We start from the raw sequence: 7,534 nt of genomic DNA, 5'->3' as shown, positions 1-7,534 counted from the left end.
GAGCAGGTACACGTCTTGAAGCATACCTAGTGTCATAGTTTCATCTCTGACGGTCTTTATCTGTTTATCTTTCTCACAAAATTCCTGTGGATCGACAAGTTTTGGCACCAAGTCATTAATCATACTTGGTAGGGTTGTACGGAGCCGACAACTCATAAGCAACTTGGCTAGACTCCACCCATACTCCATTGGTGTTGAACGGTAGACCATGAGTGCCTTATAGAGATCTTCATTCTTCTGGAGCAAATCCTTCACAGTACATCCTGCACATTCTGCTTCTCCATTACTAGGGGGGAAATGTGGATTGCTGGTTGTCACGACCCAGTGATTTTGGTGCCTCGGCACGATGGAATTTTCTTGCCACATGAGAGCCTCTTGCACAGCGAGGGTTTTTGCTGCACAGAAGAACCTCGGTGCAAGAGAGTTCCCGCCAATTTGCAGCTTTCTTTGCAGGGTGCATTTCTTCTTTGCAGCACAGAAGTGCACGGTGCAAAGAGTTCCCACTATTCGAATGCAAATTTGTGTCCCGCTATTGGCCAGTGCTAAATTATTCACACGTGGCGGCTAGTAATTGGCTCGCTGGCCGTTTAAAATTCTGTGCGACTTCCGCCCAAGTCGAAGAACTTTGAGCACGCTGCAGAGTGCCTCTAAAGAGATCTGACTTGCGGCTAGCTGATCGATAGACTGATCACCTATCGATCTTTCTTCCCGTCGCCGCGCGCAATCCCAGACGTACCCTTTTCCCGCTGGCTTAAATTGCAGATGGATTAACTGGCTTGGGCCTCGCCAGCTGGAACAACTCACACAGTTGTTCAGACGACCGGACCATCTGCGTCGCAACTACAAGCGGCGTAAGTAAAAGTTTTTGCAACCATTAAACCTTGTCTGCCTCTCCATTCACCAGCCCGCCCTGACGAACGAGCAATTTCTAAACCCCCTCGAGTCGGCTTTGGCCGTCCGAGACACTGGTGACACATTGAAAGTCATACTGGGCTGCAAACTGCTTAAACACGGCTCCAGAAAATAGTGGGCCACTATGAGGTCTGAAAACGAAAGGTATGCCATAGCATGCAGCTATAATGACATTGAAGGGTATAACTCTCTCTGTTGTGGTGCTCTGTAATTGCACCATCTCCAAGTAATGGGAATAATAATAGCAGCGAGGTAAACAGAACCCTTCCAGGTGAATAAATTGGCTCCTGACATCTGCCATGGATGATCTGGTAAACCAGTCGTAAGGCGTGGCTCCACATGGACTGCTCAGTGTTGAGCACAATCCTTGTAACTGGCTACCCAGTTCTGTTTGTCATCACAGACAGAGGGCCACCAAACCTGTGGCAATGCATAGTGGGTGCACATGCACCCCCTGATGTTATACACCTAAGGCATATACCTTATGAAGAAACATAAGCGGAATCTTTTTCAGGGGGACAAGGCAATATGCTGTGTTTATTGATAACACAGACTTTTAAGCCATTATATCCTTATTGCTTGAATGACTAAACTTATAGACACATATTAACATACACATTCATACACACACATGCTCCTCCCCGCCCCTCCCTAATTTTGCACTATTGGGATGTTACGAGTCCTTAGGTGCTCAAGTCAGCTTGGTGGTCAACCAGGCTGAACACAAGGAAGAGGAGGCCAGGGGTCTGTTGGATACATACCGATGCCTCTCTGTGCAGAAGTTGTCTCCCCCCAGCGTCTTTTCTTTATCATTCATCTTTTATAGTAGCAGCTGCACATCTGTTGCTTATTCATTAGACCAGGGGTGTCAGCTGCACGTCTGTGATGACTTGTTTTCTTCCTGCTGGAGCGTGTCTCAACTTCTGTAGTTAGAGATGACCTTTGGATTTAGCTGACAGCCCAGCATTTCTGGATGCGGGGGCAGGCAAGAGTGCTGGTGCCCCCCTGAGAGCGCTGGCCGGGGAGTGCACCGGGAGAAGCGGTCCCCCTGTGGCCAATCCTGCCAACCCAGAAGTGCCAGCGGTGTGCCTGGGAGTGCCAGTGGTGTGCTGCTGCCAGTTGCGGACCTGCAGGATTGGCCACAGGGGGACGCCTGGTTGCTGACTGTTCACTGGGGGCGCAAGTGACTCAGGAGGCATCAGTTGCCCATGCACCAAACTGTCTGGTAAGCCCTAGCTTGACATTTTATAATGCCCTGGTGAGCATCATGAATTTTCTCTAGGATTTCCTGGCATAGCGTTGAAGGTATCAGTACTCTATTGTGAAACATGACTAAGTCTCTGACAACACAGAAATTGAATCTCTCTTATTGGTACTTTGCCAGTTCAGCCCTTGAATCTTACTTGCAGCCATCCTTCCAAACAGTACTCCTTTATCTTTTGGCAAGAGGAATCACTTTCTTGAGCTTCCTGAATTCTTGTTTATAGTGAAGCAGATACGGGTATCCCATCCGCAATAATGTCCATGTAAACAGCTATATCTTTCTCCTGGCAGAGTTCTTCTGGACACAGTGGAGTCTGTAATGGTGCCCTAGAAAGAGTATCAGCTGTTTAACTCTTTTCCAGGGATGTATAGTATATTGTAGGGGAATTTCAGCATTCTGAGACAAAATCTCTGGATTCTTGGTGGGAGTTCATCTAGAGGTTTGTCTCCTAACAGAGACACAAATGACTTGTGATCAGTTTGTAAAGTAAAAGTCAGGCCCACAAGCAAGGTTCTGAGTCGCTCATATGTCCATGTAATTGCTAGTGCTTCTTTTTCTATTTGTGCATATTGAATTTCAGGTGGAGCCAGCGCTCTTGACACAAAAGCAATAGGGGCCTAGGGGCCTGCTTCCTGGCATAGTTGTAACATTCCTCCAAGCCCATATGATGAAGCATCTGCTGCAATAAAAGTTTCTTGTGTTGGATCATATTGGGCCAGTATCAGGGAGGAACTGAGTATAGATTTGTTCTCATTGAAGGGTGACTGCTGTAGCGGTCCCCAGAGCCATATGCTCTTGTCACTTAAGAGGTCTCTTAAAGGCTTTGATATTGTTGCCAAGCTTGGCACAAAATGGCCCAAATATGTGGCCATGCCTAAATCTGCGTAATCCTGGGATATCCTTGGGTTCAGAGAACCCCTTGATGGCTACAACTTTTGATGGATTTGGTTGAATTCCACGTGGTGGAATCCATTGTCCCACAAACATGAGCTGCAAAGGTGCACTTTTCATTAAGTGTAACTCCAGCTACTTGGAGTTTTCTGAGCATTGAATCCCACTCTCATATCATGTTGTGCCTTGGTGGTCCCAAAAATCAAAATATCATTGGCATGGCAAAGACCACCTAGGCCATCCAATATCTGTGATGTCCAAAACTGAAAGAATTCAGGAGCTGATGAGATTCCAAAAGAGAGCTGTTTAAACTGGTAGCATCCAAATGGAGTAATAAGTTGCAAGCTTGGACAATTCAACAGCTAGAGGAATCTGCCAGAACCCTGCCAATGCATCCATTTCTGTGAAAACTTTGGCTCTTGCAAATTGAGTCAAGGTATGTTCCACAGAAGGAAGAATGTGTCTCTCTCCACGTGTATTTGAGAGGTCAACACATATCCTAATCTTACCATTGGATTTTGGCACAACCGTCATCCCAGAACCCTGGGGACTAGGTTCTTCAGTCCTGGTAATTACTCCTAGTTCTTCCATGCATGTTCACTCTTCTTTAACTTTGTCCATTAGTGGCAAAGGTACCTGCCTTGGAGTAGTTAATGCATATGGAATGGTATCAGCTTTTAGGCGTATCTGATATTCACCTGATATTTTTTTCCAAGACCAGAAAAGACAGATGGGTACTTGGTTCTGTAGTACTGCTCCAAGGATTTCTGGTTCACTATTTCATCTACTCGTTGGACAAGTTGCAGTGCCTCTGTAGCTGGTAAACCAATTAAAGGCACAGAATATTACTAATCATATAGACTTCCTGGTCTACGCATCTCGACTTCAGTGTCATCTTTGCACCCAGTACTTTGAGGGTAGAGTCACCTAGTCCTCATAGCTATTCATTAGAGGTAAGGAGAATCCCATCTCTATGTGGGCTGTAATAATAATCAGGGATAGCTGAGCCTGCTGCTCCTGTATCTATTTTAAATGGCATTGGCTGTCCATTGAGCTCAATTTCTGTCATCCAGACTCCAGGATCTGATGAGAAGACTCTGTAACTCCATCTAAAAGTACTGTGCAGTCCTCTGCATCCTGTTCTGTGACTTCACAGACACTGATGATGGTGCAACAAACCAAAGCATAGTGACCTTTCTTTTTACATCGCTGATGTTTCTCTTCCATAGCAGGACACTGAGCACAAATGTGTCCTGGGGTTTGACTGCACCTGTGCCATTGGCCTCCTTTTCCGCTTGTTTGCCACTGTGGGCACTAATGGGACTACTCCCTTTGTTCATTGTGCTTGTCAACTCGATTAGTATTTGTGTGTCAGGTTTTTTTTTACAGTGTGTACTGCATCCATATTAACTAATGCCTGACAGGACTGAGAATCACTTAATTTCTCTTTGTTGCTGTTTAACTAGCTCTGATTGGCAAGCCTCCTTCTGGAGCATTAACTCAGGGTCCAACTGTAGTCTTTGTGAGAGCTCTATATCATGAAGCCCCACAACTAAGTGATCCCTAATAATTCCTCAAGCTCCCCATATTGGCAGGATTCAGCCATTGTGTACAAAGATGTGATGAATCTGTCCACAGGTTCTGAAGGCTCCTGTTTACAGAGATTGAATCTAGCTCATTCATAAATCACATTTCTTTTTGCCCAGAAAATGATCAGTTAATGCCTCTGTCACTGCAGCATATTGCTTTTTCTTTGCATTTGTAAGAGGTGGTGAAGGCAGAATGTCATCCCATGATCTCCCATAGAGTAGATAAGAGTATTCACTTGGTAAGCTTCTGACTGTTTGTCCAGACCAGACACTTCCCTGAAGTGAACGCCTGATCCATCAAGGCCATATTCCAGGGGACTGGAAATCAAACTGTTCTGGTGGTGCAACTTTGAGTGCCTACATGGTCTCTGTAGCCAGCCTCAGTACTGGACTGGTCTCTGCTGCAGGTAGAGGTACCCGACTCTGCTCTGCACTGGATTCAGGTTCTAAAGTCTGATCCATCATTTGGGAATCACCTGTGGCTGGTGTGGGTGGGGGAGCCTGGGACCATGTGATGGGAACTGAGGCTGGGTCTCACAACCACACTTCACCTGTGGCCTGGCAGGAAGTACTATGGTTGGGATCTTACAGCATCCTTTTATTAGCTGTCAGTGGCCTAGGCAGCGGTGCTGGATGGACAGTGCCCATTGCCCAGTGGGTTAGATGGGCAGTGCCTGTTGTGGGTGGGAGGTGGAAGACAGCTTGTGACCAAGTCCCACTGTGGGGTGGGGGAGTTTAAGGGGCTTTACCTGGCCCTGTGGGTGGTGGGGAAGGGGTTGTGGCCTGGCTCTGACCCCATCCTCCCCACTGCAATGGGGCTTGGGGATTTGGTACTGGGGAGAGTGGCTGTATGGATTGCTGCTGCTCCCCTGCTACATTTCCTGACCTGTGGGGATCTCAGCGGGCTGGATGCCACAGCTCCGGGAATAGGATTTGGCTCGCAGGCCAGGGGTTCATAGATTTCATAGACATTAGGGCTGGAAGGGACCTCGGAAGATCATCAAGTCCAGCCCCTGCCCAAAGGGCAGGAAGTCAGCTGGGGTCATAGGATCCCAGCAAGATAAGCATCCAGTTTCATCTTGAAGGTGTTCAATGAAGGCGCTTGAACCACCTCCGGTGGCAGGCTGTTCCAGACCTTGGGGGCTCGGACAGTAAAGAAGTTCTTCCTTATGTCCAGCCTGAAACGGTCTTGTAGTAGTTTGTGACCATTCGACCTCGTCATCCCTTGGGGTGCTCTGGTGAACAAACGTTCCCCCAGATGCTGGTGGTCACCCCTGATAAACTTGTAGGTGGCCATCAGATCACCCCTGAGCCTGCGCTTTTTCAGGCTAAAGAGCCCCAGGGCTCTCAGCCTGTCATCGTAGGGTCTGCTTCCCTGACCTCTGATCATGCGCGTGGCTCTTCTCTGGACTCTCTCAAGCTTCTCCACATCCTTTTTGAATTGTGGAGCCCAAAACTGGATGCAGTACTCCAGCTGCAGCTTCACCAAGGCCGAGTACAGGGGGAGAATGACGTCCCGGGATTTGCTTGAGAAGCATCTATGGATGCAAGCCAGTGTTTTGGTCGCTTTACTAGCCGCCGCATCGCATTGCAGGCTCATGTTCATCTTGTGGTCAATGATGACCCCCAAGTCTCTTTCTTCCTTAGTGCTAGCCAACATAGCACTTTTTTATTGATTTCTGCCCCTGACTGGCTGAATGCATACCACAAGGTTGAAAGCAGCGAGTATAAGTAGAGAGCCTTTGATTGTTGATAAGGATGTTCTTGAGACCTATTAAGAGTCTTCACTTTTTCCCAGCTGCTGTGTTTGGCACCAGGTGTTGGCTGCCCACCTCATTTGAGAACAGATGCAAAAAAGTTAACCCTGGATTCCACACCCCCTGCCTGCTGGCAGCACTGTGTCTCCATGCTTCTATTCCAGTGAAGAAAACCAGCTTGCCCTCTGAAGACATGCACCTTGGTGCTGGAGGGCTGCTTTTGGAGGGGGAAGGTGCATCAATGCGAGGTATTTGTGTCTGTATTGAAATGGTCCCTAGTTGGTGGTCAAAGCCAGTGCTATAACTGGTTCAGTCAGTTCTCACGACTACCCCCAGACTTACCAGTCATGACGGGGAAGGTTATTAGCATTGGCACTCTAGTTTTTGTGTCAGGTTCAGTTCAAATTCCCCATCTGCAAGGAGAAATAGGGAGAGAGAAAAAAAGTGTGTGTGTGTATGTATGTATGTATGTGTATATACAGTAAAAGCTCTGTTATCCGGCATCCCCCGGGAATGGGGGATGTGGGATAACAAAATATGCCTGTTAATTGAACAGCCCAAATAAGTGTCCTTGCCTGTTTGGGCTGCCGCTTCTCCCATCGCGTCCGGGGCATTGCCGCCCTCTGCGGGCCCCACGGGACAGCAAGGCAGGCCCTGCACAGCCTCTTAATGCCCCTGGGCTGTGGGGGCTCAGCAGCGCAGGTTCCTTTGCCCTGGGCTGTGGGGACTTGGAGAAACTGGAAGTACCATGATGGGCACCAGGGAGGGAGGGACCCCTGCCACTTGGGCTCGGGCTGCCCCAGGGGAGAGGGAGCAGGGGGGTGTCCCTGCACATCCCGCACCCCTGTGTAAAGTCCCCACATGTCCCCCTGGCTCCTCTTCTGGAGTCCTGTGTCCTGTTTTGGGCCCTGCACTTGAAGAAGGATGTGGAGAGATGGAAAACGTCCAGCTCAGGGTCACGAATGATCAGGAGCCTGGGAGATGAGACTGATGAACGGAGATCCTGGTTTCCTCTCTAAAAATTGCAACTTCTTGTGTGGGCCGCCTCCCGCTCCCATTCATGTCGCCATGAGCGGGCCGGGAGCAATATGCGGACCCGTCTTTGCGCACGTGGGCTGTGG

Source organism: Alligator sinensis, unplaced genomic scaffold (assembly GCF_000455745.1).
Source record: "Alligator sinensis unplaced genomic scaffold, ASM45574v1 scaffold1740_1, whole genome shotgun sequence".
Taxonomy (NCBI): Eukaryota; Metazoa; Chordata; order Crocodylia; family Alligatoridae; genus Alligator; species Alligator sinensis.
This window is presented reverse-complemented; position numbering follows the sequence as displayed.